We start from the raw sequence: 17,973 nt of genomic DNA, 5'->3' as shown, positions 1-17,973 counted from the left end.
ACCATGAAAGTATGAATTTTTCAAGTTCCTTTTTCTAAATCTATTGAGATGACTGTGTGGTCTTTCTTATTTAAATTGTTGATATGGAATTTCATTGATTTTTGAATGTGGAACTAACCTTATATTCCTTAGATGAACTTGACTGTAATACAGTTTTTTAAATATTACTGGATTTGATTTGCTAACATTTTGTGACAATTTTTACATCTATTATATTCATTAGATGTATTGATTTGTAATGTTCTGGTAGTGTTTCTCTCTGGATTTATGAGCAGGATAATACTGGTTTCATATTTGGACCATGTTCACTACTTTTCTTTTTAATGGAATTGATTGTATAGAATTGGTATTATTTCTTCCTTGATTGTTTGGTAGAATTTACCAGTGGAACCATCTAGGCTTGAAGTTTTCAGCTTTAGTAGGTTAGTAACATCCCAATCCAATTTATTTAAAAGATATAGGGCTATTTGGGTTTTCTTGAGCAAGTTTTGGTAGTTAGTCTACGTCTTTTAAATAATTATTCCATTTCATGTAATTTATCAAGTTCATAAGCATAAAGTTGTTTGTAGTATTCCTTCATTTTCCTCTTAAAGTCTTTGGCATTATTTGTGATACTGATGATTTATAGTTTCTTTCTCTTCTGTGGGTTTTTGTTGTTGTTGTTGGTTTGCTTTGGTCAGCCAACTCTAGGCACAGTGGAAAATCCATGTATAACTAACTTATAGACGGGCTGTCTATATCCACAGGTCCTCCGTACCTGTGGATTCAACCAACCGTGGATCATGTAGTATTGTAGTATTTACTATTGAGAAAAAAAAAAAGAAACTTTGTATAAGTGGAGCCATGCAGTTCAAAACTGTGTTGTTTAGTGTTTTCAATGAACCAAGTTTTGGTTTTATTGATTTTCTTGGTATTTTTTTTGTTTTGGTCTCTGTTCTAGATCTTCTTATTTCCTTCCTTTTGCTTGCTTTATTTGCTCTTCTTTCTCTAGTTTCTTTAATGCAAGCTTTGGTTACTGATTTTAGGTCTTTATTATTTTCCAGTATAGTTATTTTAGTGCTATAAATTTCCCCATTAGCACTGCTTTAGCTGTATCCCACAGATTTTGATGTATTATATTTTCTTTGTCTTTTAGTTCAGTGTCTTTAATTTTAATTTCCCTTTAGACTTTCTCTTTGATCTCTGTTATTTAGACATTTGTTGTTTAATTTTCAGTTATTTGGGAATTTTCCAGATATCTCTGTTATTGATTTCTAGTTCAATTTTATATTTTAGAGTGCACTTTATATTATTATTATTTAAACTCAGTGAGATTTGTTTTATAGACCAGAACATGATCTATCTTGGTAGTGTTACACATGTGTATTTTAGAAGAATATGTATTTTATTGTTATTGTTTGGTGTGTTCTATAATTATATCAAGTTGGTTGATAGTGTTGTTCATGCCTTCCATATTTGTTCTGGTTTTCTGACTGTATTATTAACTTTTTAGAGAGCAGTGTTGAAATCTCGAACTACTTTTGAATTTGCCTATATATCCTTTCACATCTATGATTTATTTATTTCACATCTATATATCCTTTCACACCTATGATTTATTATTAACTTTTTAGAGAGCAGTGTTGAAATCTCGAACTATTTTTTAATTTGCCTATATGTCTTTTCACATCTATGATTTATTGTCTTCTGTATTTTGAGAATCTGTTGTTAGGTGCATATGCATATGGGATTATTATATCTTTTGGGGGCTGTCACCCCTTTATCTTTTTATAATGTTCCTCTTTATTCTCTGATAATACTTCTTGTTCTGTTGTTTGATTCAAATTAGTATAGATTCTCATCTTTTTTCTTTGGTTAGTATTTCATGCTATGTCTTTCTTCATGTTTTACTTTTAATCTTTTTGTATATGTAAAGTTTGTGTGGGTGTGTGTTTCACAGTAAGTAGGTTGGTGGTTGGGTTTTTAGGTCAGATAATTAGAGTAAATAGATAGGTGGGTTGGCTTGTGTTTTATCCCATATGACAATGTCTGTCTGTCTTCTTTTGGTGTTGTTTAGACCATTCCAATTTTAAAAATCAACTGTTTTTCAGATAAAACTTACATACCATTTAATTTGCTCATTTAAAGTATACAATTAAATAATTTTTAGTAAATTTAATGAGCTCTGCAACCATTACCATAATCACGTTTTATAACATTTTCACCATTCCAGTAACATCCCTCATAGTAGTTTACATTTAATCTCCGTTTCCACCTTTAACCCCAGGCAAACACTAATCTACTTTTGCTTCTACAGATTTGCCTTTTCTGGGTCTTTCATACAATTGGAATCATATAACTTGTAGTCTTTGTGTTTGATTTCTTTTACATAGGTTAATTATTTTGAAGTATTTCATTCAGTATCTCATTTGTTTGCACATAATGTTCAGTTGTACGAGTATACCAGTTTTTGTTTCTGTATTAAACACTTGAGAGTTTGGGTTGTTTCTGTTTTGTTGGCTATTATAAATTATGCTTCTGTGAACATTCACATGGAAATCTTTGTGTGAGTATCTTTTCATTTCTCTTATGTGTAAATTGTAGGATCATTTGGTAATTTATGTTTAACTTTCTAAGAAATTTCCAAATTCTCTTTCAAAGTAACTTTAGCATACTATATTCCCACCAGCAATGTAGGAGGGTTAATGATTTTTACATTTCTGTCTACATGTTACTGCATTCTATTGGAGTAAAATTGCATCTCATTGTGGTTTCAATTTGCATTTCCTTAATGACTAATGAATTAGGGAATTTTTCCTGTTTTTTTTTTTTTTTTGGCTGCGCCCTGTGGCTTGCAGGATATTAGTTCCCGGATCAGGGATTGAACCCACACACTCAGCAGTGAAAGCGTGGAGTCCTAACCACTGCACCGCCAGGAAATTCCCTCCATGTTTTTTTATTAGCTTTTCATATATCTGTTTTGATGAAATGTCTATTTAAATATTTTGCTGATTTTTAAGTGGATGTTTGCCTTCTCATTATTGAGTTATAACAGCTCTTGGTGTATTCTGGACACTAGTCTCTTACCAGATACATGATTGGCAAGTACAGTTGACCCTTAAACAGTGCAAAAGTTAGGAGCACCAATCCTCCAGGCAGTCAAAAATCCACATATTAAACTTTTGACTCCTCAAGAACTTAACCAGAAGATTTACCAATAAAATAAATAGTTGATTAATACATGTCTTATGTGATATATGTATTATATACTGTATTTTTGTAATAAAGTAAGCTAGAGAAAAGAAAATGTTACTAGGAAAATCATAAGAAAAATACATTTACAGTACTCTACTGTATTTATCGAGATCATAAGCTTATGTCATCTGTTTACTAGATGTCTATCAGTACCTCCATCAGTATTATATGATACAAAGCATGTAGATGTTATACATATTACTAACACTAGATACCAAAAATGAAAAGATAATGTGAAAAAAGAAATTAACATATAGTTACAGGTATAATCATTTATGCATTGACAATGAAGAAGCAGCAATATGATTGCTTTATGGTAGCCTAGTGTAATCAATATGATAGCCTATACAATACTGAATGAAGTGTTATAAAAATTTTATGGCATACAGTCATATTCATTATACAGTATTTTTTTCATAATACAGTATTGGAAACATCGTTCCATTAAAAAAAACACCTGTGATGACAAACTGATGCACAGTTTCTCTAATTACGAGAGAGAGGTATTCTGTACGGTGATGTAGTTCTTTAAAAGCAGAGTTAGAAAACAGTAAGAAAAGTAACCCCAAAATCTAGAACTAATAAGCAAGGATAAGAAGGATGCAGGATACATTTAGACTATACAAAAGTCAATTTTCTTTTTTCTCTTTATTCCTTTAAATCTTTTTTGTTTTGTTTTTTTAATTCTATTTTTTAATATATAGCATGTTCTTATTAGTTATTTTATATATATTAGTGTGTATGTGTCAATCCCAAGCTCCCAATTCATCCCACCACCACCATCACCACCCCTGCTTTTCCCCCTTGGTGTCCATACATTTGTTCTCTACATCTGTGTCTCTAGCCTTGTAAACCAGTTGATCTGTACCATTTTTCTAGATTCCATATACATGCATTAATATACGATATTTGTTTTACTCTTTCTGACTTACTTCACTCTGTATGGCAGTCTCTAGGTCCATCCACTTCTCTACAAATGACCCAATTTTGTTCTTTTTTATGGCTGAGTAATATTCCATTGTATATATATACCACATCTTCTTTATCCATTCATCTGTCAATGGGCATTTAGGTTGCTTCCATGACCTGGCTATTGTAAATAGTGCTGCAGTGAACATTGGGGTGCATGTGTCTTTTTGAATTATGGCTTCCTCTGGGTATATGCCCAGGAGTGGGATTGCTGGGTCATATGGTAATTCTATTTTTAGTTTTTTAAGAAACCTCCATACTGTTCTCCATAGTGGCTGTATCAATTTACATTCCCCCCAACAGTGCAAGAGGGTTCCCTATTCTCCACATGCTCTCCAGCATTTGTTGTTTGTAGATTTTCTGATGATGCCCATTCTAACTGGTGTGAGGTGATACCTCATTGTAGTTTTGATTTGCATTTCTCTAATAATTAGTTATGTTGAGCAGCTTTTCATGTGCCTCTTACAATTATTTTCTTATATGCCAGCAATGAACAATTGGAATTTGTAATAAAAAAAAAATACCATTTCCAGTTGCACCAAACGAAAATGAAGTACTTAGGTGTAAATTTAACAAAATAAGTACAGGGTCTGTTGATGGAAAATATGTACAGGGTCTGTTGAGGTCAAAGAAGATCTAAATAAATGGAGAGATACTTTCTGTTCATGGATTGGAAAGCTCAAGATTGTTAAAATGTCAAATTTTCCTACCTTGAGCTGTAGATTCAATTCAATTTACATAAAAATTCCACCAGAATATTTTGTTGATATTCATAAGCTGATTCTAAACCTTTTATGGAAAGGCAAATTATCTATAACAAGTAACATAGTGCAGAAGAAGCACAGAGTTGGAGGGCTTATACCACTTGGTTTCAAGACTTACTGTAAAGCTATAGTTATGACAACAGCATGCTACTGGTAAAAGGATAGGCATATAGATCAATGGAACAGAATAGAGTTGAGAAACAACCCATACAAATATAGCAAACTAACCTTTGACAAAGGCAGAAAGGCTGTACAATGGTAAAAGGATAGTCTTTTCAACAAATGGTGCTAGAACAATTGTATGTCCACAGGTTAAAAAGTGAACCTATTTTGAGGCCCTCACCCTTCACAAAAATGAACTGAAAGTGGAACACAGACCTAAGTAGAAAATGGAAAACTGTAAGACTTCTAAAAGAAAATACAGGAGAATATGTGAATTCGGGTTTGGTGATGAGTTTTAGATATGACATCAAAAAAGAAATTGATAAGTAGGACTTTATTAAAATTAAAAATGTTTGCTCTGGAATTCCCTGGTGGTCCAGTGGTTAGGACTTGCACTTCCACTGCAGGGGGCCTGGGTTCGATCCCTGGTCAGGGAACTAAGATCCCATAAGCCGCGCAGCGTGTCCCAAAAATTTAAAAAAATGTTTGCGCTCATAAAACACTGTCAAGAGAATGAAAAGACAAAAACCATAGACTAGGAGAAAATTTTGCAAACCCCATATCTAATAAAGGACTTTAATATACAAAGAGCTCTTAAAACTCAACAATAAGGAAACAAAAAAACCAATTAAAAATTGGCCAGAAGATCTGGACAAACACCTCACCAAAGAAAATACAGATACGGCAAATGAGCAAATGAAAAGATGCTCATTTGCAATTACAGAAATTCAATGAAAAAAAAAGATATCCCTATACCCATAATAGAATGATTAAAAAAATTTTAAACCTATAAATACCAATTGCTGGCAAGAGGAAACTCATTTGTAGTGTATTTTTTAGTTTATTTTAAAATTGTTGCTCAAGAGATTATAATATGCATATTAACTTGAAATCATCTACTTTAGATTAATACTAAGTTATGTCCAACACTGTATGGAATCTTCCAATAATTCTTTTTTTGCACCCTCTCTCCTTTGTGGTGTAGCCATACAAATGAGGCCTTTACATGTTGTAACCCAACAATGCTGTTTTATACTTGTTTTGTATTTGTATCTTTTATGCACTTCTCATTTTTTTTTAGCATCTTTATTGGAGTATAGTTGCTCCACAATGGTGTGTTAGTTTCTGCTTTATAACAAAGTGAATCAGTTATACATATACATATGTTCCTGTATCTCTTCCCTCTTGTGTCTCCCTCCCTCCCACCCTCCCTATCCCACCCCTCTGGGTGGTCACAAAGCACTGAGCTGATCTCCTTGTATGCATTTCTCTTTTAAATCATTTTAGAAGAAAAGGGTAAAAAATATATTCTATCATTTATATTTACCCATGTAATAAGTTTTCCTGGCCCTGTTTATTTCTTTGTATGGATTTGAGTTAGTCATTTTTTTAAACAGACTTTACCTTTTTAGTGGAGTTTTAGGTTCATAACAAAATTGAAAACAAGGTACAGAGATTTCCCATATACCCCTTCCCCTACACATGCAATGTTGCCCCCATTATCAACATTTCCCACCAAAGTGGTACTTTTGCTACAACTGATAAACCTACATTAACACATCATCATCCAGGGACTTCCCTGGTCACACAGTGGTTAAGAATCTGCCTGCCAACGCAGGAGACACAGGTTCAGGCCCTGGTCTGGGAAGATCCCACGTGCCATGGAGCAACTAAGCCTGTGCACACAACTACTGAGCCTGTGCTCTGGAGTCTGTGAGCCACAACTATTGAGCTTACGTGCCACAAGTACTGAAGCCTGCGCACCTAGGGCCCATGCTCCACAACAAGAGAAACCTCCGCCATGAGAAGCCCGTGCACTGCAATGAAGAGTAGTAGCCCTCACTCGCCACAACTAGAGAAAGCCCGTGTGCAGCAATGAAGACTGAATGCAGCCAAAAATAAATAAATAATAAATTTATTAGGGGAAAAAACCACATCATCATCCAAATCCATAGTTTACATTGGGGTTCAGTGTACTGTTGTACATTATATGGGTTTGCACAAACTTATAATGACAATACATCCAAGATTAAACTGCTATACAGAATCTCTGCCCTAAAAATCCACTGTACTTTCCCTGTTTATCTCTCCCTCCATCCCCTAACCTCTGGCCACCACTGATCTTTTTACTGTCTCTATAGTTTTGTCTTGAATGATGGTTTTTTTCCCTTAGTTTTTCACCTTACTTTGGAGTTTCTGTCAACCTGTGTTCGAGTTTCCTGATTAGTCATTTGTGTTGAGTCTACTTATGAGCCCATTAAAGGCATTCTTTGGGCTTCCCTGGTGGCTCAGTGGTTGAGAGTCCGCCTGCTGATGCAGGGGACACGGGTTCGTGCCCTGGTCCGGGAAGATCCCACATGCCACGGAGTGGCTGGGCCCGTGAGCCATGGCCGCTGAGCCTGCGTGTCCGGAGCCTGTGCGCCACAACGGAAGAGGCCACAACAGTGAGAGGCCCGTGTACCGCAAAAACAAACAAACAAAAACAAATAAGCAAAAGGCATTCTTCATTTCTGCGTTTTAAATTTCTACCATTTTCTGGGCTTCCCTGGTGGCGCAGTGGTTGAGAGTCCGCCTGCCGATGCAGGGGACACGGGTTCGTGCCCCGGTCCGGGAAGATCCCACATGCCGCGGAGCGGTTGGGCCGGTGAGCTATGGCCGCTGAGCCTGCGCGTCCGGAGCCTGTGCTCCGCAACGGGAGAGGCCACAACAGTGAGAGGCCCGCGTACCACAAAAAAAAAAAAAAAAAAAAAATTTCTACCATTTGTATATGATTCCTTCTTATAGTTTCTACCTGTCTTCTGATATTACCTACGTGATCTCGTCTGTTGCCTACGTTTCAAACGTATTATCCTAGTTATTTAAAATTCTCTGTTAGTTCCCACATCTCATATCCGAGTCTGGTTTTGAAGATTGCACTTTTTCAGACTGTTTTTTATCACATTATTTTTGTTTACATTATAATTTTTGTTGATAGATGTTATATAAGATAGTAGATACTGAAGTATATATTTTTTATTCTTTGAGAAAAACATACCTTTCTTTTGTCTAGGCTATTAATGTGGAATTTTGTATCCAATTAGTGAGAATTGGGTTGGTTTTGAAGCTTGTTGCTATGGTTTCCCTCAGTGCACCAGAGATTTTGAACCATGTAATGATACTTTGTTTTCATGTCCCTGCTTGGCTTTGGGTTTCTTTCTTTGCAATGCTTCCCAGAGAGGGTCTGTCTCCTTCAGTTTTCCCCTGTGTATTATTTTAATTTTAAGCCGGCACTGTGATTCTGGGTCTTAGAGTATGGCCTTCACAAGTCTTCTTGCACCTTCATATTTAATGCTGTTCCCAGCTTGTATTCCTGTTCCTCCTCCAGGGCTAAAGCTTTGTTTTTTCTCCCTTACCCAGATGTAGTTGGTTTCCACCACTGGGTTTCCCCACGTTGTGCATTTAGGCTTTTGTTCCTTAGGGGAGATAGGCCTGGTATTAATTTTTGTCTGCCCTCTATTCCTCTACCCAGTTCTTCAGGCCACAAGTTTTAGTGATCTTACTTTGAGATTAAGTACTTTTTCTTTGGTAAGAGAGATAGGAGAGATGCTTCTGGGCAGGATTTCAGCCATAGTTGCTGCTCCCCTTCCCCCGATAGCACAGAGGGAATCTTTCTCTCTGATCTTCCTTGTGGCCATCTGTTGATAAAACTGCAGGCCAGTACAGCCTGACCCTTGTTTTTGAAACCTTGAGGGGCTTCTCCTTCTTGTGGAATCCCATACTTGGCCATTAGCAGTTTATTATAATTTTTAGTTTAATATTCCTACCTGCTTTTATATGACTTTCTGTGGCATTCGTTGCAGTAATCAGTTGCTCATTCTATCCTTCCCTGTAGGCACCTTCCTTTCTCTAAATTTCTTTATAATTCTTTGCCACAATGGCTTAACTTCTGAGGTCAAGAAAATCAAGTTGTCAAGCTTGTGTCTTCTCTTAAGGAACATAGTGATGCTTTTTCTAACTTCCTACATGTCTGACCTTTGTTGTCTTTGTTAATTTTGTTTGTTGATGTTTTTCATTTTTTTCTTTTGCATTATTTGACCATTTTTTTTAGTATTGCATTTTAAAGTTCTTTTTTAAACTTTTGGTTGCATCTCTTAAATTTGCTTTGCTGTTGTGGTTGCTGTAGGGATTACACTATACATACCTAGCAATCACCTAACAGTTTGTATAGATTTTATGTTTTACCACTTCAAGTGAAACACAGAAGCCTTAACATTCATATAGATCTCTTTATACCCCCAGTGGTTTTTTAAATAGTTGCCATGTGTCTTACATTTATATATTTTGAAGGCCCACCAGACTGTGTTATGATTCCTTTCATATTTTAGAGTCTTACATATTTTAAAGAATTTAGGAGGAGAAAAATAATCTGTTAGTTATTTACCAGTTCCATTGTTCTTCCTTCATTCCTAAAGATCCTAGCTCCCTCTGGACATTATTTACCTTCAAGAGTAAATAGCTCTCTATCATTTCATCTCAATGCTGCTTGAGATGAATTCTCTTCATTTTCCTGCATCTAAGAATGTGTTCATTTCACCTTCATTCCTAAAGGACGTTTTCACTGGATAAAGAGGTGTTAGATAATGAAACCATTATTTACTTCTTCTTTCAGCACTTTAAATAAAGGTGTTTTTCTACTATGTCCTCCATCGTTTCTGAAGAGAAATTTGCAGTTGTTTGAATCATTGTTTCCCCTTAAGGAATGTGTTGTTTTTTGTAGCTGCTTGCAAATTTTTTCTTTATTTTTTAGCAGTTTGACTAATATTTTTGGGTGTGTTTTTCTTTCGGTTTATCTTGTTTGGGTTTGCTGAGGTGGTTGAATATGTGGATTTATCTTTCATCAAATTTGGGAAGTTTTTGGCTGATATTCCTATGAACATTATTTGCCTGCGCAATATTTATCTCTTTCTGGCATTCTGAAGACTTGTATGCTAGGCATTTTTATAGTGCCCTATAGGTCCTGAGTGTATGTTTTGTTTCAACCTTTTTTGTTGTTGTTCTGTTGCTCAGAACAGTAATTTCTGTTGATCTGTCTTCAAATTCAAATTCAGTGACTTTTTCTTCCTGTCTCTATTCTGCTATTGAGATCTCAAGTGAATTTTTTTTATTGTAGATGATGTATTTTTTAGTTAAAAATTTTCAATTTGGTTCTTTTTAAGCATTATTGAGGTATAATATCATACCATAAAAATTAGTCATTGCATTTACTTATTTTCAGTAAATTTGTATAGTGTGCAGCTGTCACCACAATCCAGCTTTAGGACATTTCACTATTTCAAAAAATTTCCTCAAGCCTGTTTATATTCAGTCCTGTTCCTGTCCTCAGCCCCAGGCTACCACTGATCTGTCTAAAATTAACCTTTTCTGGATATTTCATATAAGTGAAATCGTATAATATTTATTATACTGAGTTTGATCCCCCTTCACTTATTAAAATCTCTCTTCTTTTTTTTTGGCCGCCCTGCACAGCTTGCAAGATCTTAGTTCCCCAACATCAGGGATTGAACCTGGGACCATGACAGTGAAAGTGCCGAGTCCTAACCACTGGACCACCAGGGAGTTCCCAAAATCTTTCTGAGGTTTATCCTTGTGGTAGCATATATCAGTATTTTAGTTCTTTTTTAGAGCTGAATATTATTCAATTTTATAAATATACTACATTTTTGTTTTTCCATTTAGCACTTGACAGAAAGTTAAATTGTTTCCCCTTTTTGTTTTTCTTTTGACTATTAATAAATGCTGCTGTGAACATTGATGTACATATTCTTGTATGTTTTCATTTCTCTTGTGTAGATTTTTTGGAGTGGATTACCTGGGTCATAGGGTAAGTATTTATTTAGCTTTTAAAGAAGCTGCCAAATTGTTTTCCACAGTGGCTGTGCTATTTTACATTCCCACCTATAATATATGAGAGTTCACATTTCTCCACATCCTCATCGTCACTTGTTGCTCCCCGTCTTTGGTTATAGCCATTTTAGTTTGTGTGAAGTGGTATTTTGTTGTGGTTTTATTTTGCATTTCCTTAAACTCTAATGAGCTTGAGTATCTTTTCATTTGCTTATTGCTCATTCATATGTATTTGAAGGAATAACATTTAAATCTTTTCCATTTCTAATGTTTTTCTTATTGCATTGTAAGAGTTCTTTATATCTACAGAGTTTGGACACAAAGTTATCAAAAATATGATTTTCAAATATTTTCTCCCACTGGGTGGCTTGTCTTTTCATTTCCTATAGTGTCTATCTGAAGCACTAAAATTTTTAATTTTGATGAAGTCCAATATATCAGTTATTTTCTGTATCTAACCTTTTATCAGTGTTGTACTGTCTTGATTACTGTAAATTTAAAGTAAGTTTTAAAATCTGGTAATGAAAGACCTAATACTTTTGTTTTTCAAAATTGTTTCTGGTATTCTGCATTTTTTGCCTTTAGGATCATTTGCCATTTTCCACACACACACACACACACACAAAAGCCTGTTGGGATTTTGATATAGATTGCATTGACTTTATAGAGCAGTGTGGTGAGTGTTGTCTTCATAATAATATTGCATGTTCCAATCCATGAATGTAGATTTCCATAAATTTCTTTCCATTTATATATCTCAATTTCTCCAAGAAGTGTTTTGTAGTTTTTAATGTATAAATCTTTTCTTTTGTTAAATGTATTCCTAAATGTTTTATTCTTTTTGATGCTATTCAGAATGGAGGTCTCTTAATTTCATTTTTGGATGGTTTATTGTAGTGTAGAAATACAATTGATTTTGGGGTTTAAATCCTGTATCCTATTGCTTCCTAAATTTCTTTGTTAGTTGTGTAGTTTTATTATGGATTCCTTAGGATTTTCTACATATAGGATTATTTCACCTGCAAATAAGGGCAGTTTTACTTCTTTCTTTCTAATCTCATCTTCTTTAATTTTTTCCCCTTATTTACTGCCTAGAACTCCCAATACAGTGTTGAATAGAAGTGGTAGGAATGGGCATTCAGTCTTTCACCATTAAGCATGGTAGTAACTATAGGTTTTTGTTTTGTAGATTTCCTTTATTAGGTTAAATCAGTTTCTTTTCATTCTTAGTTTTTTGAGTTTTAAAGTCTTGAATGAGCTTGGAATTTAGTCAAGTGCTATTTTTGTGTTCATTGAGATGATTATGTGGTTTTTCTTTTGGAATTCAATGTATTTAACTACATTTATTTTTGAATTATGAAACAGGCTTGTATTTCTGGGATAAACCTTACTTTGTCAAGATACATTACTCTGTTTATATGTTGTTAGATTAGATTTGCTAAAATTTTGTTAATTGTTGCATTTACTTTCATGAGGGATATTAGTTTGTAGTTTTCTTATGTCTTTGTGAGGTTTTAGTATCAGCCTGATTGTGGCCTAATTCATTAAACTGAGTTGGAGTGTAATACTTCTTCACTTTTCTGAAATAATGTTTGAAGAATCCATATTATTTCATCCTTACATGTTTAGTAGAATTCACCAGTGAATTCATCTTAGCCTGATGTTTTCTTTTGGGGAAGATTTTTAACATTTATTGTAATATCTTTAGGTTATATACATATATTTGAGTGAGCTTTGATAGTGTGCATCTTTTAAAGAATATGCCCATTTCACTTCAGTCATTGAATTTATTGACATGAAGTTCATAAAATTCACTTATCATTTTTTTATATCTATGTAACCGGGTGATGTCACCTTTCTCATTTGTGGTAATGCTGTCCTGCCTTCTCTTTTTCTCTCTGTTTTCTCATCAGCCTGGCTAGAGGTTTATCAATTTTATTAATCTTCTCAAAGATCTACATTTTGGTTTCATTTATTTTCTTTATTTTATGTTATCAGTTCATTGATTTTTTTTTTTTTTAGGCTGATTTTTTTTTCCTGCTTATTACCTCTAGTTTAATTTGCTCTTTTTCTAGTTTCTTAAGGTCAGGTCACTGAGTCAAGACTTTTCTCTCTCACATAGGGATTTTATGCTGTTTTCTCCTATGTACATCTTTGGTGACTTCCCACAAATTTTGATATAGTTTTAATTTTATGTTCAAAATACTTTCTAATTTCCATATTGATTTCTTCTTTGATCCATGAGTGTGCTATTTAGTTTGCATACATTTGGGGGATATTGGGGGATATTCCAGAGATCTTTCTGGATTATTATCTATTTTAATTCTCTTATAGTCAAAGAATATGCTTTATATGATTTGCATTATTTTAAATTTACTTAAGATTGTTTTATGGCCCTGGTTATGATTTATCTTAAAAATGCTCAGTGTGTGCTTAAAAAAGAATGTGTGTCCGCTGTTGGCTGAAGTGTTATATAAACATCAGCCAGGTCAAGTTAGTTGATTGAGTTGTTCAGTCTCTATCTTTACTGATTTTCTGTCTACTTTTTCTACCAATTATGGTGAGAAATATATTGAAATCTTTAAATATAATTGCAGTCAATCTGTTTCTCCTTGAAGTTCTATTAATTTTTGCTGAATTTATTTTGAGGCTCTGCATAGACTTTTGGCATTATGTCTTTCTTAACCCTTTTATCATTACGAGATGAACTTCATCTGTGGTAATATTCTTTGGTCAGAAATCTGCTTTGTCTGCCCCAAAAGGCCTTGGTTTCTAGCAAATTAAGCCATGAAGAAAAAAAAAACTTGGAGAAAATGAGAATATGATCCAAATGATTGTTGACACTAAACTTGTTCAGGCGAGGTTAAGAGTGCAAGAAGTAGGAGAGTTGATGAAAATGTGAGGACTTTAAATTTTTTAATATCTCTGAAAATTCACTTTTTTTTCACTTGAGAAAATTACAGCCTCCAACTAAGGCAGAAACTTTTGAATTCTTTTTAAAGATAAATTTAAGTTTTAAAATAACTTTTATGGTAAAATACACCACAAACAGAATTTGAAAGAAAACTAATTTGTATTGCACGCAAAAGGTAAAGGGTTTCTATCTCTGCTATTCCAAAGAGTTAGTAAGAAAAATAGTAGATTAATGGATAAAAGATACGAATGGAAATGCCTATCCAAATCAATAATAAGCATAGAAAATATACTGAAGGAAATGCAAGTTATAAGTGCAATATCCTTTCTTATCTGCTAGATTGGTATAAAACTAAATAGACAACTACTATTGGCAGTGATGGGCAAAGGATACTTTTGTATGTTGGTTGTGGAACTGGAGCTGTGAATTGTCACTCTCTTTTTTTGGATCTGTAGGACCTTCCATACAGGAAGCCAAGCTCTTCTACTTTCTGGAGAGCACATTTCTTGCCTAGATATCACAGCAGTGGCTTTGAGTTCTGTCTTTGTTTCTGGTATCTGAGGAATTTCTTCTCTTCTCTTTGATCTTTCTTATGTACTTTTGTCAGTGTGTTCTATTTTATCCAGCATTTCTACTTTGAGTTGGGTGAGGGGAGGTTTCCCATAGCATTCTTAAGTTCACCATAGTGACTGGAATTCATCTAAAAAATTGTCACCAAATTTGTTACCATATCACTCAAAGAGAGAGGTTGTCTTTCAAGTATTAAGGAGACAGGCAGAAATAATTAAATATAAAATTACTCATGGAATTAGCATTCATGAACCTTTCTTGAAAAAGGTATTTAACAGTGAAATATAGTCAACCACGAAGTAAATAAAAATTCATATAAGGCAAGTCAAGGAAAATTTAAAACTAAAGCTTTTTCTCTGCCCTTTGGCCTCTTGTCTCCCCTCTATTGTGCATTGTGTATTTGCATTATGCATCGACCAAACCTCCCTGTCAGCAGAAATACCTGCTCAACCATAAAGAGCAACATTCTCCTAGCACCAACAAGACAACTCCTTAAAAGATAGCATTCCTTCTTAATCTTGTAAGGAGTCACAATGACCCACCATTTTGTACTTGCAGATCTGAATTGTGCAATCTATCTGTGGCATTTAATGTACAGCTTTCTGTCTCAAAAAAACTGCTTTGACCTCTAATGGGTGGAACAGTTCTCAGATCTTTCTGAGAGGCTGTTCCTCGGTTATAATCCTCAATTTGGCTCGAATAAAATTTTCCTTTTCTTTCAATAGATTGACTGTTGATTAATTTTTTGTCAATTACAGGAATAGAATTAACTGTTATAAAAGGACTGGTGGTAAACATTGAATCCATGGTAAATGTTGAACTAGAGGAAAAACTGAGGGAGTAAGGTTACACAACAAAATGTGTTATAAGCCCTGAAAGTAGAAATACACCAGCCACAGAAATTTGTCATTTTATGAGTTGTAGAAGTAATTATCCTCATTCTTTTATTCTCATTCTTCATTGTATGGTGTCAATACTTTAAAATTAACATGTGGTAAGAATATATATAATGTTTTACATGCTAATGATTTTTCATCCAAAAAAAACATTAGGGTGTCATTTTGTAAGTTATATTTCTTGTGAAATAGCATGTGCAATTCAGCAAGTCCTTCACTGTCATTTTTCTTTCTCTCCTCTTTAAAACAAGTAAAATAAAATTGAACTATTTAAAATAAAAGCTCATATAATCCCATTTTAAAACTTTGAGGTATAGTTCACATATATTAAAATGCATTATCGGGAAGAAAGAAATTTTCCTCTATCCTTACAGGAAGCCTTTCCTCTATCCTTACTAGACCTCTGGCTGGTCTAGTAATTAGATTGACATGATTTACAGGAGATTAACAGAAGAAAAATCAAACAAAAGTTTAATAACATGTATACATGGGGCAGACCCAGGAATGTTGAGTAACTTGCCAAAATGGCTGAAGTCTTCACCTTAAATACCATCTTCAGCTAAAGACAAAAGAGGGTGTTGGGGGTAGTGGTTTGGGACTTCAAAGGGAAGGAAGGCAATTCACATGGAGATGGAAAAGCAAGGGTCTGGTATATAAATGCAGAGACAACCTGACACAGAGTGGACTCTTGATCTCTAGGCCCTGCTAAGTTTCCTCCCACCACAGCTAGTTCATATTATTTGCAGATATCTTTGGTGATAGCTCTATTCCAGGAACAGGCCCTTGATCTAAATTCTTTAGATAGTTTCAGGGTAAGTATAATGACAGTCTTCCAGAGTCTTCTGTTATTTAAAAATAATCAGCCTAAATTAATCCTCATGCCAAAGAGAAACATTTTGGGGTGGCAAATTTTGCACCCCTAAAGCATTGTAACCCTTCCATTTCCATCACCTGTGAAAGTTTCCTTGTGCCCCTTTCCAGTCAGTTCTGTAAGCAACGGCACCAAAAACGGAGGAGAGCTTAAACAAGCTTTATTTAGGAACGCTCCCGGGCGAGGTTCACTGGTCCGAGAGAAAGGGGCCAGAGAAGTCGCGCGCGGGTGCAGGCACGAACAAAATTTATAGGGGTGGACGCAGGGGAGGCGCTTGCTGTGTGAGGCAGCCCTTTTTTGGTAATCTCTCGGGTGTTGTGGCAATGTCAGGTGTCGGTTGCATCAGCCTCAGAGCCGTTGGTTCTGCCCTTTGGGGAGCGGGAAGACCGGGGCCGAGTGGGAAGTCCTGGGCCTGCAATGTCAGGTGTCGTCGGTTGTATCAGCCACTTTGGCGGGGGTTCCGTCTGGCTCCCTGGGCCCTTCCCTGGACCTGCTGGCCTTACAAGTTCACCACTCCTTAGCAGCCACTTTGATTTAATCCTAGGTTAATGAAATTGTTGGTAACTATGTTTTTAATCTACTTATATTTTTCTTTTTAATTTTATTTTTTGTACATTTTTATTTTAGTTTTATTGAGATATAATGGACATATAGCACTGTATAAGTTTAAGGCATACAACATGATTAGACTTAACATGCATCATTAAATGATTACCACAATAAGTTTAGTGAATATCCATATTTCATATAGATGCAAAATTAAAGAAATAGAAAAAAAATTTTTTCTTGTGATGAGGACTCTTAGGATTTACTCTTAACAACTTCTATCCATAACATACATCACTGTTAATTTATCATGTTGTACATTACATCCCTAGTACTTATTTATCTTATAACGAGAAGTTTGTAACTTTTGACTGTCTTCATCCAAACCCCACCCCCCCCCCACCCATCTCTCGTAACCACAAATCTGATGCATTTTTCTATGAGTTACTTTGTTTTTGAAGTATAATTGACCCACAGTACTATGTTAGTTCCTGTTGTACAACATACTGATTTGATATTTCTGTATATTTCAAAATGATCTTCACGATAAATCTAGTTACCATCTATCACCATTCAAAGGTATTACATAATTATTGGCTATATTTCTCACACTGTACATTTTATAGCAGTGACTCATTTATCGTGCAACTCTTAATCCCCCTCACTGATTTCTCTCCTCTCACTCCCTCCCCTCTGGCAACCATCTGTTCTCTGTATTTATGTTTCTGTATTATGTTCGTTCATTTGTTTTGGTTTTTAGATTTCACTTAGAATAATACTCTCTAGGTCAAGATTTCATTCTTTTTTATGGCTAAGTAATATTCCACTGTGTGTGTGTGTGTGTGTGTGTGTATCCCACATCTTCTTTATCCATTCATCTATTGAAGAGCCCAGGGTGTCCCAAACCTGGTGTCAGCCAGCTGCTGAGCAGGCTGGATCCTAGGGCAGCTGACTGAGGGGTCCACAGTGTCTCAGAGCTGGTGTTGGCCTGCTGGTGGGCGGGGCCAGGTCCCAGGAATCCTGGGACTAGTGCCAGTCCATTGGTGGGCAGAGCTGGGTCCCAAGGTTTTTGACTGCAGGGCCCTGGGGAATCCTGGAGCTGATGTCAGCCCCTCTGGTGGATGGGGCTGGGACCTAGGGGGTCCCTGGGTTGACACCAGCCTC

General features: G+C 35.2%; 1 pseudogene; it reads left to right on the top strand.

Annotated features, from left to right (window-relative positions):
• Positions 1 to 17,973, top strand: part of LOC137217458 (dnaJ homolog subfamily B member 6-like) — a 95,032-nt pseudogene that overhangs the window by 13,479 nt on the left and 63,580 nt on the right.

Source organism: Pseudorca crassidens, chromosome X (assembly GCF_039906515.1).
Source record: "Pseudorca crassidens isolate mPseCra1 chromosome X, mPseCra1.hap1, whole genome shotgun sequence".
In the NCBI taxonomy this organism is placed as follows: domain Eukaryota; kingdom Metazoa; phylum Chordata; class Mammalia; order Artiodactyla; family Delphinidae; genus Pseudorca; species Pseudorca crassidens.
The sequence above is the reverse complement of the archived record's forward strand: the minus strand, read 5'-3'. Positions and strand labels throughout refer to the sequence as shown.